Below are 19935 nucleotides of genomic sequence, written 5' to 3' on the forward strand. Positions count from 1 at the left end.
CTCTCCGAATCTAAACTACTATTTTGGGCTGATTTTGTCAACTTTGCCGATTATCAACTTTACCGTTCTGAGCATGTTTGCGCCAGCAGAAAAAATAAATTGAATTGTTGAGAAGCATAAAGCAAGATAACCGATAATAAAATCCTCGAAAGGCTGATCTATGCCCGCGTCAACCCAATCATCAACCCGCTCCTTCCAAAAGAGCAAGCTGGGTTTCGGCGCGGAAAATCTACTGTAGATCAGGTCACACTGTTGACCCAAGACATCGAGGACTGCTTTGAGACAAAAAAGTAGGCCGGCGCTGTCTTTCTAGATCTCACAGCTGCCTACGATACTGTATGGCATCGCGGCCTTACTTACAAGCTGCTTCGCCTGTTTCCTGACCGACATATGGTCCATATGATTATGGAACTTGTCAGGAATCGAAGTTTCACCCTCACCACCGGCAATCCACGGCGAAGCAGACTGAGACGCCTGAAAAACGGCGTCCCACAGGGATCGGTCCTGGCTCCACTTCTTTTCAACATCTACACCCACGACTTGCCAACCACGGTCTCTGCAAAATACGCTTATGCGGACGATCTGGCAATTCTCCACTCCACAAAGTGGAAAAATCAATAAGAAAATCTTCGTGGGAAAATCAAGAAGACACCTTGAGCCAGGACATGCAAACCATCTCAGCTTATCTTCAGAACTGGCGACTGAAACTCAGCGAAACCAAAACTGTGGCGGCAGCTTTCCACCTACACAATCGGGAAGCTGATCGTGAGCTACATGTCCACAACAACGAAAAACCTCTGTCCTTCTGCCCCGAGCCAAGGTATCTTAGGGTGACACTAGATAGATCGCTCACATGCCGCCACCATTTGGTGTCACTGAGCAAGAAACTGACATCTCGCGCTGCACTACTGAAGCGCCTGGCAGGCTCTAGCTGGGGGGCGAGGGCTGACACTTTGCGAATAGCAGCCTTAGCCCTTGTCTACTCTTCTGCAGAGTACTGTGCACCTGTCTGGTGCCGCAGTGCTCACTGCCACAACATCGACACTGCCATAAACAGCGCCCTGCGCACAGTGACCGGATGCCTGCTTCCCACACCATTGTACAATCTCCCCATTCTCGCTGGCATCCAACCTGCTGAGCTTCGTCGCGAAGAAGCCACTCTGTCCCTCGGTCGACGGGCACTGGAGCCTAACCATCTTCTCCACCACAAGATCTCTGCCTTCCCAAACGGGCACCCCCGCCGACTGAAATCAATACACCCATTCGTGCCAGCCGCTCGGCTTCTGATCAACGAAGCTGATGAACAAGACATCTCTGCGGCTACTTGGGCGGACCATAAATGGAATTCTGAATGGAGGTCAAGCACCACCAGGCTCCATTCATTCATCCCCGACGCCGACACACGCCCCATCGGCCTGACACTACAGAGACAGGCATGGGTGCGCCTCAACCGTCTCCGTACGGGCGTCGGGCTTTTCCGATCAACCATGCACCAATGGGGAATGGCTTCTTCCTCCTCCTGTGAATGTGGTGCCGAAGAACAGACCGCAGACCACATCATCAATGACTGTACCATCTTCAAGCCACTTAACGGAGTGGAAGGTCTGCACGTCATGGATGATGAAACCAAAGACTGGCTGCTCTCTAGCAGCCTTCCAGTGTAGTCCGGGAACATCGTGAATCTGGGGTGGTAAAAGGATAGACCCTCGGCCCCAGAAGCTCAGACGACGACCGATAATAACAAAGATACATGCCCAAACCGGGTCAAAGCATAATAAATGTTTGCTTGTAGATTTGGCTTACCAGCGAAAAGTTTGAAGATAGTATGTTCATTGTTCAGCTTCATAATGTTGTGCCGATAGTGCAAAACAGAGGTAGGCTACCGATTTTGAATTACAATAGTATAATAAAAGTAGCCTACCCGCACATCCAATTTGTAACTCTTTCATGCAATAGCTACATATTTAATATAGATTTGTAGGAATGGCAGATCTAGGAGAGCGATTGGAGCAACTGCTTCCTGAAAACACAGAAAAGTAACTTTATTCACGGTGTACGCGCAAGGTCGGACAAATGCAGACCTACACATCATTGTGTTTTGTGGAAATCGCCTTCATTAAGGCTGCTGGCTGGATCCGCCTTTGATTTGTTGACACTTGTTGCTAACAGATGGACTGGTGTTATTGAGGTTTTGTTGTAGGCTAATATGTGTGATAACTTATACAACAAAACTGAGGCACTGCTGAAGAACAAATTTCCAACGATTTTATCTCGTGTAGGCCTATGCACTGTGGCTCAGTGAAAATGCTGATGAAGTTTTTATGAGATATCAAGCATGCAATGTGTTTCTATTTTTTAAGATGGCATCTGCATTGTTGTAGGCCAAGTGGTGAGAACGTCTCAAGACGCTCGAACAAATGTTTCGACACCGCTCCAGAGCAAGTGGCTGTGTACTGTGTGTAGGATACTGAATGGCATAATAAGTGGACTAAGCTCATATAATTTCTTTCGTATGATATTTCTTAGAATCAGATGAAAAGCTGCAGCTATGAGCAGCATTTTGCTCGATAATTAACGTAAAGTAATGCAAATGACAACACAAACTATATTTTATAAATGTTTCTAGGCCACCAGGTTGAAAAAACTTAAAAAGGGGTGTCGATTTGCAACACTAGATGAGACCTAGAAACACAGAATACTTCAACCGTTTTCTAACAACACATTAAAATTTCATTATGCGCAGCATTGAACTTTAAATTGATACTTCGTCGTTTGTCGTTGATATAATAAATCAATAACATCTTTCAAACGTGGATCCTTGTTCTTGAGGTGGTTGCGATGAAAGTCAACCCAGGTCGTATCCATCTTTAACCAGTGACTCACCCACAGAGTCTTTCATCTGGCGTATTATTCGAGCTCTCGTAAGTGTAATTGATTCTGGTGGCGAGTTGAAGTCTTACGATATGTATTTTTCTTTGGTTACACATTTAAGAATAACCGTTTTAAAATCTACTTAAAAGAGGGCTACTACCTCTAAATACCGATTGTCAGTGTTGCAGGATGTTTTCAAGCAAAATTAGTATTTATCTATTAAAAGTCGGTTCTAAATGAAAAAAAACAAAGAATTCAACAATACCACCACTCGTAGCTGGCATAATTTTTCTGTGACAACGAAGCAAAAGTATCGTAGTCCAATTTTGCAACGAAAATCGCAAAACTGGCAACTCTTACAACTTGTCAGGCAATGTCGGCACTTTTAGGGATTGGCAAACATTTTAAATGGTTATTGCATCATGTTTACCCTCATCTTAATCGGCAAAACTAGACAGATTGAAACTGGCAACCCTGACAATATGTATTTAACTGTACCTTTTGGCAGCGGCGCGCTAATGTTACCCTCACCGTAAACAAAAGTTTAATTGGTTAAACTAGTCCGAATCGAAAAGGCAACCCTGACAACGGGTATTTAGAGGAAACGCTTGCAGGTTGTTCTTTCTTTTTTGATAACCGCTATGTATATGAGCTGCTATCCAACCTGTCTTCTTCCTAACTTTCGACTCAAGTTCCACATGTGTTGAGTGAAGATTGATGGTATATTGTTAACAAGAGACGGGTTCAATTGTGATGTGGAATAGTCACTTCACACTCTTAATTACGTCCGTCCGTTAGATTCACACATCGTAAAAGGAAGACGAAGCACGTTTGGAAAACACAAGTTAGAAAATTAGAAAAAGAATGACGAGAGATTGTCGCTCAAGCGTGACAGTGCATCGCAATGATGACGTCACGATTGCGCGACAATCCATGTCACAATACGGAGACAGATAACTTGGCCATAATTTCGTGAACATAGCAGCCTCCAAGATGAATATTACAATATCCATCTTCCAGAAGATTATTTTTGCCTAAACGAAATTACTCATCATTGGCCATACCTAACACGCATTAAACATAATAGCAATACCGCATAATATTGTCGTATAAATAACATACATAGTCATGTAGATGAACCTGTAGTCCCATACTGCTGTCTGAAGGTATTTAAAACGGACCATGCTCACACGACATTACAGTACTAACACACCATACACCTAAAGTTATACAAAACAAAGTTGTCATATGAAGATACTAAATTAAATGTGAAAGAATGAATAAGATGCTCAGCTTAGTCACAGGTATCACAAGCAAATTTGCTGTAAGCGATATTGGCGTAACTCAAAGTGACAATATGTACTTGATAAATACATACGGTTCCAGCCAGACTGTATCTATTTAATTTGTAAACAGCCAACATAAGCATCATACATCACACAAGTCATAAACAATTAAACATTAATAAAAAAAGTGAACACATTTTCTATGAGTGACGTTCCTTAACGTCCATCCGGGGGGCCCGAACCAACTGGAACGAGCACAGCAGTGCGTGCCCGCGCGCCCTCTACCGGAGCAACGCAAGAAATATCACGAAGCACGGTTTCAACGTGCGACTTCTTTGTGTTAGTGTCCCATGTTACCACAGCCACCCTCACCCTTCTCACAAACTCTTTACCCTTTCGATGCTGCGGTAAAATTTCAACCACTCTGCCGACTCGGTAGTCCCCTCGTTTGGGTCGGTCGTTCATATCCCATACGAGGACCAAGTCTCCGGGTTCTAAATTGCGACAGATGTCTCTCCATTTTCTTCGACCCCGCAACTTAGGTAGGTAGAAATCTGTCCAGTGACCCCAAAACTTATCAGCGAGTGACATGCTACGCCGCGAATCTGCCAGCGTGGCCTCTTTTAACTCCTGCCTTAATTCATCCGCAATGCAGTCGCGCGTCAAATTTTTACGTTTTAACCAGTTCACGTTCTCAAGATCATCGCGAACCTGCACTTTCCTGACTGTGACACGACTGTCCGAACAGAGAGGAGACCGCCCTCCACCGGCTAGCCATCCCAACGGTGTATTGATCGCGTGCGGCTCATACAACGTTTTACCAACTCGCTCTTCAAGCACAGTTAACAAGAATGGACAGTCATCGCCTATCAAAATGTCCACAGTCTGACGATTTTCTAATTCAAACACACTAATGTCATCAAAATGTCTGTAACTACTCAATTCTTGCTTATGGGGCAAGGTTTCAATGTCATCGCTCCATGGCGTCGAACAAACAACATTATCTATGTTAAAGCTCTCACCAGTCGACAACGATTTTACCACAAATTTGACCAAACCAGTATCAACTTTCGCGTCACCGTTCAAGGTTTTCATGGTAAAGGAAATGTTTTCATAGGGCTGTAACCCCAACTCTGCACACAAAGATTTTGATACCAGCGTTATCTGGGATCCATAATCAAGCTGACAGTACACCAACTTTTCTAAGCCAGTTGCCGGGTTTATGACCTTCACAGCAACTGTTCGGTTTAAAACTTTACATGGTGTCACTTTCACATTTCTCAAAGAGACTGATTTTTCTCTACCTTGAACTCCAGTTTTATTAACCGCAGACTTGTCAACTTTGTCCACAGCGGACTCGCGTACCTTCTTTGGAACTGGTTTGTTTGCTGGCCTATCATTAACGACCCATTCATGCAACATAGCGAAATGCTTCGGTGTTTTATAGTTAGCATCCTGACACTGATCACAGTTCATGGCACAGCGACAATCTCTAGCCCGATGCTTTCCTCCACAATTATAACAGAGCCAATGTTTGTAGAAAAACTCTTCACGCTTTGCCACAGTCATACCCTGCAAACGATGACATACCTCCAAACCATGATCCACATTCACACCAAACGAAAGGCAACACTCACACAACGAGACACTCGTTTTTGACGTTGCGGAATTTATATTACCATAGCCGTCAACCTTGGCCGCCGTATGTTTCACTTGAAATGCACCCGCGTCCCTTTTACTCTCCGACTTACCAAAAGAATGGTTATTGCTCGACTTATGGTCCTCACTCATTAACCAAACGCCAAAGTCGGTTGATTTCGCATTTTCTTCCGCAATAACAAACTGCAACAAACTATCAAAGGAAGGGTCCGCCGTACAACCAAATTTATCACCTAAGAAATCAATGAAGCGTTGACGCGCATAAACGGGCAAACGTTTAGCTAGATCACAGACAAATTTCCCTTCAAGGTAGTCCAACCGCTTGTATGCTGCCGCATATATTTGGCAATCTAGTAATTCTGCCCGAAACTTGCGCCAACCAGTAATGTCAGCCCCCGACACACGCGGCCCAAATCGGATACTTTTAACACAAGCCTCAGAATTAAAACCGCCGCGAACAGAAAATCTTAAAGACAAACGCTCCAATGCCATATTAGCACGCATTGCTTCGTTGTAACCTGGGGTGCTACTGATCACCAAGCTTATGTCTTGAGCAGCAGTTTTAATACATGCTGCTCTAATCAAGCTCAGTCTCATATCCTCATATGGGCATTTTTCTAACAAAGCATTTATCTCGTTTTTAAAAACAATAAAGGGCATAGAAAACCCGTCATATTTTATGAGCGAGGCCATGTCAAGATAGTCCTTCCTTGACGCCTTTTCGCACGCTCCGTCGTAGGCTAGGGGCGGTTGCTGTTCTCTCCTTGCCATCACGTCACTTTCATGCAGGGGTAAGCCATAATACCCATCATGGACTGCACTACCCTTAGGGATATACCTAGTAGTATCAGTAAATCCTGGCGGAGGTCTAATAGGTCTCTCATAAACAGGTACATTTAAGCTAGGGGCCATTAACTTGTCTGCTTTGTTAGCAGCCTCCATATGGGCACAGAATTTAGACAACACTGAGTGAGGGGCTTTTTTTGGTTTCTCGCTTTCCTTGAGATGGGGACCATCTTTCACCTGGGCGCTCGTCTTGGAATCCCGCGTGCGATAACTCCTCAAGCTATGTGTCTTCTCTGTATAGCATTCCGACATGGCCATCTGCTTCTGCAAGCTTGCACGTACTTGTAACTCCCTAAGCTCTCTGGCCAGCTTACGCTCTTCTCGGGCTTCCTGTTCCCGGGCCTCCTTAAGCTCTCTGGCCAGCTTACGCTCTTCTCGGGCTTCCTGTTCTCGGGCCTCCTTCAATTTCCTTGTCTCTCGCGCCTCATCTAAGCGGTTCTCAATTTGAATCTGTTCTAATTGAGTTTCCAGATCAATCTGAGCTAAAATATGCGCAGACCTTCTGCTTTTCCCTGCAGATGAGGGAGGGACCCCAATGGTTATGTTTGGCAGGGAAGCTGAATTTACTGGGGGCGAGTCTGTTAGCTCCTCCCATCGTTCTTTACATCTCCTCACCAACATTTCAAACTCGGGGGCGACTCGAGGTTCGGAGTCCTTTTTCTGCGTAATGGCACAAAAGTCTCTAACCCTCCAATCTAGAGCCTTGACATGCTGTGATTCAAATTCTATCACTTCGTCTCTGCTTCTTAGTTCCCCAAGCTGTCTCGTGGCCGCACTGATGTCACTAAGTAGCTGACGCCTTCGTTGACGGGCTTCCCTGTCATTCTGTAGCCCTAACACTTCCTGGTGAACCTCCTCTCTACCGACCTCTGAGGGCAGTTGTGACTGTACTACTGGTCCACTCACCGGAAGCCGCGCTACGGTGGCCCCACTCTCCGCGACAGATCCACCTCGCCCCACCAAAGAGCGGCGGACCGGCTCCTGTACACTCCCCAGCCCGCCCGAGACCCACAGACAGTCCTCAAGGGAAGCGGCACTCATAGTTATTTCAGTAACTTATTAAATGGAATATGTACGGTAATCAACAAATTAACTTTTACTACTAAATTGCAGTAGGCTACACAAATTTGCTATAAAAGCTCGATAACATACACAATCAAATAAGTAACACACTGACCAGAGGCAGGAAATAGTCCTCGCACCACTGCCCTTACACGAAGCGTCGCACTCTTTGTCCACGTGATTCAGTTTCAAAATGGCGTCGCGCGCTTCGTCTTGTGGTCGGTGGAATAACACAGTTTCTTGCTCTCCTCGGACAGTTCGATCGTCGACGGATTGTTGGTCTGGTGACCGTTCCCCAGCCGCTTCAGGCAGTATAAAGTAACCGTGCTTATACTGCCCCACAGTAGAATTAGTGACTTCTCTAGCTGGAGATCTGGTTTCGCTTTTTCGATTGCTGTTCTTTGGCCGCTTCGGTTGGCCAGCAATATGCGTTTTACAGCACCAGCAAAAAACAATTCTTGTAGCTTCACGATTGAAGTGACCAGAGCCACACAATTGAAGATGGGTACGGTAACTACAGACTCACGATTGAAGTGACATCCCGTTTAACACAATTGAAGATGTTCTTTCTTTTTTGATAACCGCTATGTATATGAGCTGCTATCCAACCTGTCTTCTTCCTAACTTTCGACTCAAGTTCCACATGTGTTGAGTGAAGATTGATGGTATATTGTTAACAAGAGACGGGTTCAATTGTGATGTGGAATAGTCACTTCACACTCTTAATTACGTCCGTCCGTTAGATTCACACATCGTAAAAGGAAGACGAAGCACGTTTGGAAAACACAAGTTAGAAAATTAGAAAAAGAATGACGAGAGATTGTCGCTCAAGCGTGACAGTGCATCGCAATGATGACGTCACGATTGCGCGACAATCCATGTCACAATACGGAGACAGATAACTTGGCCATAATTTCGTGAACACAGGTCTCTAGTTTATAAAAAAGTAGTTCAACCTGGCAACACTTTTAACGAATAAATTGATTTGTCGTCACCTCCAATGCGGCTCATCTCGAAGGTTACTTTTAGATACAACTCTTATTGAAATTAAAAAAAAAGATTTAATCTGGCAACACTGTAAACAAATAACTTATTTTGAATTCTTCATTGAAATTATTTCATAAAAATTAATAAGTTAAATAAACAAACTTACTTTTGTTGATGTTTATCGACCTCAAGTTGAAGAACATAAACAAACCTTGGTTTGATAATATTATAAACATTTTTGTTGATGTTACGTCACCTGATGTAAACAAGCAGTTTGTTGTTGTATTTTTAACTCAACCAAACAAAATCACTGGATAACATAATTTTATTATAAACATTAACAACTAAATAAAAACATCAACGATCCTTGTGCGTGAGGTAATGGCTGAACTCAACCTCGATCTTCAACTTCTGTAAAAGACAAAGCGAATAATTGACGTTGATTTAATGTTGACACAATTACTTGTTATAACGTTGATACAACGTAAACGACTCACTTTATTGTCCAACCGATCCAATGCTTTTTGTAGCTTGGATCTTTCCTCCATGTTTGGATCTCTTTCCCTCCTCACCAACAACCCATTTCCACCATCGAGGGATTCCCACATCACAACTTCCTCCTCAATCTTGTGCAACACCTCGATGACGTCATCCACACATAGGAGGTTGCCATCGAGACTGATCCGAATATTGTAAACACAAATTAATTATGACGCAACAATTAAACATAAACAATTCATTTATACTGTGACTTTTTGTTTATTTATTTTATGTTTACAAGAATTGTTAGAAAATGATTAAAGTTGGAAACTGGCACTTACTTTTGTGAAACTTGTTGAAACTGAGACGTTAAAACAACGTAATGCGACGTTGAATCAACGTAACAACTGACCATGAATCAATGTGTTGGTTATAAAAGTTAAACATGACTCACGGATCCAGCCATCGATTTGATCGCTTCCTTCAATGGAAGGAATCGATTGGAATTCATTTTGCATCCGGACAGAAAAAGGATTCGAAGTCGCGTAGGCATCGACTTGAGGAATGACGTCACCACATGTCATTCACGAATGACGTCACCACACCATAATAATAATAATAATCATGCTTTTATTTGCGCCCATTGCGATAACATACAGTAAACTGCGATCACAGATGCGATACAACAGACGAAAGGAAGCAGCAAAGTGACATATAGTCTTCGAGTCAGCTGCTCCCCTTATTTTGGCTTGCCTTTAAGTGTCTTTCGCCGAGACACAGCCGCGTGCTCTGGAGCGGTGTCGAACCCACGTCCTTTCGAACGTCGCGCAGACGTTCTCACCACTCGGCTACGCAGCCGACGGCTACGCTGGATGTCATTCTGAGTGTCGGAGTCGATCATCTGTATCCACCAAATTGATCAAATGTATCCAAATGTATCCAATCCGATCAAATGTATCCACCATCTCCATCAAAATGACTTCCTGCTGTGACTGTCACTTCCAAGTCGTTGCCTTCCCACAGGATCTTTGAGATGCCGATGATGGAGCGACCATCATAGTGATCTAACAATGCAGGAATAATATCAATCATTATTAGCTCGGCTAACCAGGTTGTAGTCTAAAACCACAGTTTGGTTCTAACCATAAAATAAACAAACATTGAACACAAGTTGTTTATTAAACAACAAAACATTAATTCATTTATATCGCAAACAAAAATATAAACAAATTGTTTTGAACAAAACCTTCAGGTTTGAGTGAAAGTCTAATTTGGAAATAACCTGAGTAGACTTTTGTTAGCTGGTCACAAAATCACAAGTTTTGTCTTCAACGGCTTCGAAGTTTTATCAAATTAACATCTTTCCAACGTGGATGTTTGTTCTTGAGGTGATTGCGATCAAAGTCATCCCAGGTCGTATCCATCTTTAACCAGTGACTCTTTAACCAGTGCGCACAGTGACCGGATGCCTGCGTCCCACACCATTGGACAATCTCCCCATTCTCGCTGGCATCCAACCTGCTGAGCTTCGTCGCGAAGAAGCCACTCTGTCCCTCGGTCGACGGGCACTGGAGCCTAATCATCTTCTCCACCACAAGATCTCTGCCTTCCCAAACGGGCACCCCCGCCGACTGAAATCAAGACACCCATTCGTGCCAGCCGCTCGGCTTCTGATCAACGAAGCTGATGAACAAGACATCTCTGCGGCTACTTGGGCGGACCATAAATGGAATTCTGAATGGAGGTCAAGCACCACCAGACTCCATTCATTCATCCCCGACGCCGACACACGCCCCATCGGCCCGACACTACAGAGACAGGCATGGGTGCGCCTCAACCGTCTCCGTACGGGCGTCGGCCTTTTCCGATCAACCATGCACCAATGGGGAATGGCTTCTTCCTCCTCCTGTGAATGTGGTGCCGAGGAACAGACCGCAGACCACATCATCAATGACTGTACCATCTTCAAGCCACTTAACGGAGTGGAAGGTCTGCACGTCATGGATGATGAAACTAAAGACTGGCTGCTCTCTAGCAGCCTTCCAGTGTAGTCCGGGAACATCGTAAATCTGGGGTGGTAAAAGGATAGACTCTCGGCCCCAGAAGCTCAGACGACGACGAACCAGTGACTCACCAACAGAGTCTTTCATCTGGCGTAATATTCGAGCTCTCGTAAGATGTAGTCTCGCCTTATGAACTGGAAGGTGCACAAATGCCTTTAGCTATTGTGCCTCCCTTTTAATTACTAGTTGCTTTTTTAGTTACGTATACATAACGAGGCAAAACTGTGCTTTATGTTACCGTGTCGTTTCACTTTATAGCCTGGCTAGCGAGCCGCAAGTTGTTTGGTTCTTGTGGCGTGTTTAAGTCTTACGATAGGCTGTGTAATTTGTTGCAGAAATTGTGATGCAAACATTTTTCTTTCGTTACACATTTAAGGATATCCGTTTTAAAATCTACTCAAAAGAGGGTTACTACCTCTAAATACCGATTGTCAGTGTTGCAGGATGTTTTCAAGCAAAACTAGTATTCATCTATTAAAAGTCGGTTCTAAATAAAAAAAAAACAAAGAATTCAACAATACCACAACTCGTAGCTGGCATAATTTTTCTGTGACAACGAAGTTAAAGTATCGTAGTCCAATTTTGCAACAAAAATTGCAAAACTGGCAACTCTTACAACTTGTCAGGCAATGTCGGCACTTTTAGGGATTAGCAAACATTTTAAATGGTTATTGCATCATGTTTACCCTCATCTTAATCGGCAAAACTAGACCGATTGAAATTGGCAACCCTGACAATAAGTATTTAACTGTACCTCTTGGCAACAGCGCGCTAATGTTACCCTCACCGTAAACAAAAGTTTAATTGATAAAACTAGTCCGAATCGAATAGGCAACCCTGACAACAGGTATTTAGAGGAAACGCTTGCAAGTCTCTAGTTTAAAAAAAAGTACAGTAGAACTCGGTTAATCCGGATCTTCGCCTAATCCGGATAAAACTGGAAGTACAAATGAACAAGACTTGATAGAACCGTCATCAGTTAATCCGGATCTTCGCCTAATCCAGATGGAATCGCAGGTCAAATCGAATCCGGATTAACCGAGTTCTACTGTAGTTCAACCTGGCAACACTTTTAACAAATATACTGATTTGTCGTCGCCTCCAATGTGGCTCATTTCGAAGGTTACTTTTAGATACAACTCTTATTGAAATTAAAAAAAAATCTCATTTGGCAAATCTGTTAACAAGTAATTTAATTTGAATTCTTCATTGAAATTATTTCATAAAAATGAATAAGTTAAATAAACAAACTTACTTTTGTTGATGTTTATCGACCTCATGTTGAAAAACATAAACAAACCTTGGTTTGATAATATTATAAACATTTTTGTTCATGTTACGTCACCTGATGTAAACAAACAGTTTGTTGTTGTATTTTTAACTCAACCAAACAAAATCACTGGATAACATAATTTTATTATAAACATCAACAAATAAATAAAAACATCAACGATCCTTGTGCGTGAGGTAAATGACACCGGCAACATTGATCTTCAACTTCTGTAAAAGACAAAACGAATAATTGACGTTGATTTAATGTTGACACAATTAATTGTTATAACGTTGATACAACATAAACAACTCTCACTTTATTGTCCGACCGATCCAATGCTTCTTGTAGCTTGGACCTTTCCTCCATGTTCGGATTTCTCCCCAACCTCCCATCTCCATCATCGAGGGATCCCCACATCACAACTTCCTCCTCAATCTTGTGCAACACTTCGATGACGTCATCGATAGATAGGAGGTTGCCATAGATACTCACCCGAACAATCTAAACACAAATCAATTATGACGCAACAATTAAACATAAACAATTTATTTATGTTGTGACTTTTTGTTTATTTATTTTATGCAAAAATAATGAAAAAGGCAATATAACGCAAGAGAACAACTGCACGCCCAGCAAGCTGATGCAAGAGAGAGGCCCAATTACGGATCCATAGGATGCACTGCCAAATAATTATAAATTCAAGACAAATGTACGACTAGTCCAATTGATGTCAAGTGAATTTAATTTATTATTCGAAATCGCGATACACAACAAGATAACTTGACATCAATTGGACTAGTCGTACATTTGTCTTGAATTTATATTTATTTTATGTTTACAAGAATTGTTAGAAAATGATTAAAATTGGAAACTAGAACTTACTTTGTGAAACTGAGACGTTAAAACAACGTAATGCGACGTTGAATCAACGTAACAACTGACCATGAATCAATGTGTTGGTTATAAAAGTTAAACATGACTCACGGATCCAGGCATCAATTTGATCGCCTCCTTCCATGGACGGAATTCATTGGAATTCATTTCGCATTCGAACAGAGAAAGCAATCCAAGTCGCGTCGGCATCGACTTGAGGAATGACGTCACTGCATGGATGTCATTCTGAGTGTCGGAGTTATCCATCACTATCCTCCCTCCATCAAAATGACTTCCTGCTGTGACTGTCACTTCTGAGTCATTGCCTTCCCGCAGAATCTTTGTGATGGCGATGATGGGGTGACGATCATAGTGATCTAACAATGCAGGAATAATATCAATCAATATTAGCTCGGCTAACCAGGTTTTAATCTAAAACCACAGTTTGGTTCTAACCATAAAATAAACAAACATTGAACACAAGTTGTTTACTAAAAAACAAAACATTAATTCATTTATATCGCAAATAAAAATATAAACAAACTATTTTGAACAAAACTTTCAGGTTTGAGTCAAAATTCTAATTTGAAAATAACCTGAGTAGACTTTTGTGAGCTGGTCACAAAATCACAAGTTTTGTCTTCAACGGCTTCGAAGTTTTATCAAATTAAGACAAAATACTTGGGCTAGCTTTGCAGGTGGAAACTAGACTTTTGTTAAAACATTAAACTAACCAGAGCTTGCAAATTAAAATAAACTTTGATTTCTTTTTCAATAAATCTTCGAAGAACTTTAGAACTTGATCATGAAATTTCCCAATCAGCCATTTCTTGCTGCTGCTTTCTTCAAACTCAGAAGACACGGACAGAAACAAACTTTAAAACATTTGTCTGATGAAACCAAGCAGAATGATGACAGAATTGAAAGCTGAACCAACTATTTCTTGCTGCCACTGCATCAAAACTGCTCCTTTCTCTTCAACGACTGAAAACAAAATGGCTGTCGCTTTCAAATTTGGGCGGGACTTTTTTTGCAAGGTTGCCAAACAAAATTAAATTGAAAAAATAAATTAACGCAACAAGCAGCAGAATATATTTGTAAAGTTAAACTAGTTCGAAAAAAAAACACCATAATTTCAGGTTTTACTGAAAATCAACTAAAATTAAAGATTTACTTGTAAGTTTTAAAAATACGTCCATATTTTAAAAAGGTAAGATTAAGCTAACGATTAGACTACAATGTTGGCAACTCTTATAACAACCACAAAAATTGTCGTCTGCAGCTTTGCGCGGGATTTCTGCGAGGTGTTGCGCAAAAAAAAAAATATTTACCCACAGTAGCAACTAGTGTCCGAAATTTATTGTTTTGATTCTTGATTGAGGTTTGTTAAAGTTAAACCTTTTTTAGATTTTATGTCATAAATATTGCATTTGATGTTTTAAGAAAAAATTTAACGTTCTCCCAGTTCAGTAGGCCATAGTCCATAGCCATGGACTTCTAAATAGTAGAATCTGGACTGGAAACGCAGTGGACAACAGTACGCCAAATAGTTAGTACAACAGTTGGCCAACAGTGGGCCAACAGCCAAGTAACTAACCCTGTTGGCCCACTGTTGGCCAACTGTTGTACCAACTGTTTGGCCTACTGTTGTCCACTGAGTTTCCAGTCCAGATTCTACTATTTAGAAGTCCATGCCATAGCTCTTAAAGAAGCTATAAACATTGTTCTTTAGAGCAGCGTACACTACTATTCATTTATATGTTTGAAAAAAATCAAGGGCTACAGAAAAGGCTTCCATATCGCACTTATTTTTAAGATTTGTCCTAAATTTGAAGTACTAGGCTACACCTTAGAAATATTAGTGTCTTCATTTCTAAGAAGTAACCTTATTTTAGAATTGTGTCCTTATTTTATCTCATTTTCAGAAATTCAAGATACGACTATTCCTTTTGCACAAAACAAATGCTCTATTTTCTAAGCTAGCTGAGATACAATTGATTGTGGGGTTTTCTTTGCCTGCCTTGCTCTTCTTTGCTATGAGCTAAACGCATCAAGACGTTTTCCCCTCACGACCATCAGCACTCTTGATAACGCACCAAGGCCGATCTTCAAAGCAACTGTCCATACAAATCTTAAATATATCAGCTAAAGCTATTTGGGCTAATAAAGCTATAGCCTAAATACATGTTGTTTATTTTTTTTGTAACATTTTCTTTTTTTATTTTCTCTTTATATCTTAAATTTTTCTGAAGGTGTTGCGACCGTGCCAAATTTTTTTCAACCTAATAACTTACTTCAGTCACAAGCACGTTTTAACGTTCGCGTTAAATAAAAAATTCTGGAAACTTGTGGCTACTGCACTTACATGTTTTGAAACTTGTAATCTTTTTGATGCTCATTGTATTGAAGTTTTAGATTAACTTTAGCCTACTTTTACTTACCTGCAGCAAATTTCCTGGTTTCTTTCAGCAATTCCTTAACAAATAGTTGTCTTTTCTGCATTTTTTCGTCTAAAATATAAAAACTTGTCATTAAAATTATGCCTTGTAAACGTCATTTTGATAAGGTAGCAGGACTACAGTATTTCCATTTATTTTAACTCCTAATCAAATTATCCAATATTATTAAAATAAAACAAATGTTACCAAATTGCAAATGCATCTTCATAGAAGTTTGCTTCAATAAATTTCCAGATGATCTACTGGTGAATATTCCGCATTTTATGATTTGTTCTAATATGCCTCAACAATGCAGAACAGGTTTGTATGACACACGGCTGCAAAACTGTCAGCTCGATAGCTCAGTTGGTTCAGCGTCGACTAAGTGTACGAAGAAACCGCAAGATCAAACATAGCTGGTTCGACTCTCAGGGTGTGCGGTTGAGCAACGCATATGAAGGACAGCTCTCCATTCAGTGACACTATGTGAATGGAATACTTGACAAACAACAGTTTTTGTCAAACTTGGTGACCGGTCATGGGTCAGTGGTTCAAAGCCTCTACTAGTGTATGAAACTGCCAGGATTGAGCTCTCAAAGAAACTTTCTCAGATTGCAGATAAAGATTCCACAATCACTCAATTAAATCCTATAATGCGGCCTTTGAGATGATTCAAATACATTACCTTTGCAATCTATGTTTGACGCTGAGTGTAATAACAATGTTTGGTTTATTATTTCGACTTCAAATAATTACGTTTGGTTATTTGTTCTTTGTCAGCGTCGCAAACCGCTTTACGTTTAATGATCTTTAAAAAGTTATGGCAAAGTTGCTTCAATGCGTGATGATTTTAATAGAGTTCCAATTATCGTAACCTTGCTAAATCACGTTCAAAGGCAATTTAATTCTGTTAACATTTTCAGTTATTTAAGTTTTGTTCAATGAGCTTGTGGGCAATAAAGAATGTAGGGAGGCGTTTGGTCACGTACTACTCCATAAAAAAAAAATCGAGCAAAGTATGTAAATTTTCTTCCTTTATGTTGTAGTCACCATTTAATGTACGTCGATATTATGTAACCCGTGACCAGCGTCACTGCATAATCACCTTCAGCGTTTTCTGGTACAGACGTTGGAATTGATTATCACTGGTCTACACAAAAGTTCAGGTTTGGGTTTTGACAACTCATTTTAGCTAATTTTGGGGCGCTGAATCCGAAAATGAACTCAGATTTTTTCTATCACATTACGTTTTTGAGATATGAAATATCCCTAATTTTTGAAAAAAATCAATTTTTGCCCCCCCTCTGTTGTCAAAACAAAAAATTCTGATGCAATAAACACTGTTTTACCTGCAATAATCTAGCTTTAATTAGCAAACAAGCATTCTATTTTATATTCACACAAATTTGCGTTGTCTTTATTAAAATTTCATGCCTTGGAATAAAAAATAGGCATGCAAAAGAGCAACCATAATAACATCAAACGCTACATTATGCTGACGAACATGTTAATAGGACAGTGAAAAGGTATTATCTGAATTATAGCCCACAATTCACACGATATGCACATAGACATTCCAATGGAGTGCAGAAATTCTGAAGACACACACAGAAATAGCAAAGTGTCAAAATAAAGATTGACTCAAAGGGACTTGGGCAGGGCGAGTTCAAAAACAGTCAAAAAAAAGCTTTCATAAAATATGAACTCTTCACTTATAAGCTTAAAAATGCTCTTTTGAGGGACTTTCTTTTATGAGCAGCATCTGGAAATTCTCTTTTAAAACTCCAGCAACAGTCGGCCATCATATGACAATCCCACCGACCTTGGTAACGTTCCTCCATAATTTTAATATCCAGGTGCATGGCTACCTGGAGATGTGGCCTGATTTGTCACATTTTGCAGATTTTGATTACAGCTACTGCTAGTGCTTAACTGACATTTTTTGAGATGTTTTTACTTTTTGCGGTTTCCTAATGACATAAAACTTTTTTGTTGCCTTGGGGAAGCAATAGCAAATGAGAAAAAGTAAGTTGAAAAACGCAAAATCAGACTGTTATTGAAAATTAACAGTCTGACTAAAATCTTCAAAATCAAATTTTCTTTGTTTTTCAACATGTGAGAATGTTAAAACCTATTTTATCATCTGGGGAAAACAGTAAAGAAAGCACAAAATATAATTTTCAGACAAATTTATTTAAACGTTTGTCCAAAGTTAGAAAAACCTGGAAATTTCTGCAAAATGTGACAAATCAGGCCGTAATTTAGGTGGCCATGCCAGGTGGAAACATTCACCCTGTTCTTCACTAACTTTCCCAAGGTTTTCTGGAAACTCATCCGCATGGCTCTTCAAATAGTGAACTTTGATACTCATCCTGCATCTTAAATCTTCAAAACTAAGCAGTAGCTCCCTTAAGAGATCTTTATAATTTTCTGCTTTTGTTTTTCCCAAAAAATTTCTCACAACAGCACCGAAAGCATTCCAAGCTCTAGCCTCGAATGGCAACATTGATTTTACAAAATTTTCATCCTTTAACAATTGCCTGATTTGTGGTCCATTGAAAATCCCAGCTCTTTTTTTCTCTTCACTGAGACCAGGAAAAGCATAACATATAATATACTTAAAACACTCTCCTTCATGATCCAAAGTTTTTACATATTGTTTCATGAGACCAAGTTTGATGTGAAGAGAAGGCAAGAGGATCTTTTTAATATCAACTAACTGATCACGTATGGTATTTTTGTCTCCAGGTGTCAAGGTGAGCCTTGGAGGCCACTCTTCTTTGTTCCAGTGCTGATCCTTGGCCCTGCTGTCCCAGTAGCATAGGAAACATGGATATTTGGTGTAGCCACTTTGTTGCCCCAGCAAAAAGTTCACCATTTTTAAATCTACACAGATGAGTCAACCATGCTCATGGTACTTTAACTTTTCAAGAACGGTTTTGATGTTCTGATACTCTTCTTTCATTGTCACCGAATGTCCTATCGGAATAGAACCGTACACGTTACCATTGTGAAGTAGAACACACTTCAAACTTCGTTTGGAGCTATCAATGAAAAGTCTCCATTCGTCTGCATCATACTGTGGTAATCCCATTTCTAGAAGAAGCCTTTCTATATTGTTGCAATAAACGAAATCATTGTGGGAAGCAAAATATGGAAGCAGTTCTTCTTCTCGTTTGCGATAAAACGTCACGCTTGTACCAGCTTTGAGAAGTTTCCTTTTCTGTAGCCTTGATGCCAATAACTCCGCAGATTGCTTAGGCAAATACAAATCTCTCACTAAATCATTTAATTCCATCTGATTAAACTGGGAAGGCTTGTCTGACAGATCCTCGGGTGCTAGTTGAAAAATTTCACTTTCTCTTTCACTAAACGATGTTTCTGAAGAAGAAATAGCCTCTTCGTGTAGTTCTGGAAGTGATGTAAATACTGGCAGTGGCTTTTCATCACTGTGAGGAACTGGCCGCAATGCCGAATCCAGATTTGGATATTTCAAACGATGTTTACTCTTTTTGTTATACCCTTTCACACTAACAAGACAAAAATAACAATCGTCAACATGATTTCGTTGCTCTCGCCAAATCATGGGTATTCCAAATTTCATTTGTGAACATTTTCCTTGCGACCAACTTCTCAGACATTCAACGCAAGTCTTGCACAATTTATGAGGAGCCCAGCTTTTGTCCTAGTCCCCCAACTTGACTTGAAAGCAAGCAAGATATGCCCTTTTTACAAACGTGGTAATATTGCATTGTTGAGACTTCAACATGAAGCATCCACAAATGTAACAAAATATATCCGGTCATTACAACATTTTCTTCTTTTGCTGGAAGCAGACATAGCTTGAGATCAAATATAACCTTTCTTTGTTAGTTTTTTAAGAGCAAGTTTTTCCACAGAAACACCACTAAACCAAAAACTCTAACCGACTTGAACTCAAACTTATAAAGTATGAAAATACCTTTTCCTTCTACAAACCACTTTTCAGCTTGAACTCTGATGTTGGTCTGTACAATGTACATGTGCTTTATGAAACTTCTAAATAAATCTAAATAAATAAGCAAGAATTTATTACTAAGTCAAATCTACTCCCACCA

General features: G+C 40.6%; 2 protein-coding genes across 2 annotated transcripts in view; one reads left to right on the forward strand and one right to left on the reverse strand.

The window, feature by feature from the left end:
• Positions 1-19935, reverse strand: part of LOC145765718 (uncharacterized) — a 1283504-nt gene that overhangs the window by 1005042 nt on the left and 258527 nt on the right. The window lies entirely within an intron of this gene.
• LOC145764721 (uncharacterized) overlaps positions 1-19935 on the forward strand; it is a 79199-nt gene that overhangs the window by 36197 nt on the left and 23067 nt on the right. The gene's annotated exons all lie outside the window — the stretch shown is intronic.

Source organism: Aplidium turbinatum, chromosome 2 (assembly GCF_918807975.1).
Source record: "Aplidium turbinatum chromosome 2, kaAplTurb1.1, whole genome shotgun sequence".
In the NCBI taxonomy this organism is placed as follows: Eukaryota; Metazoa; Chordata; class Ascidiacea; order Aplousobranchia; family Polyclinidae; genus Aplidium; species Aplidium turbinatum.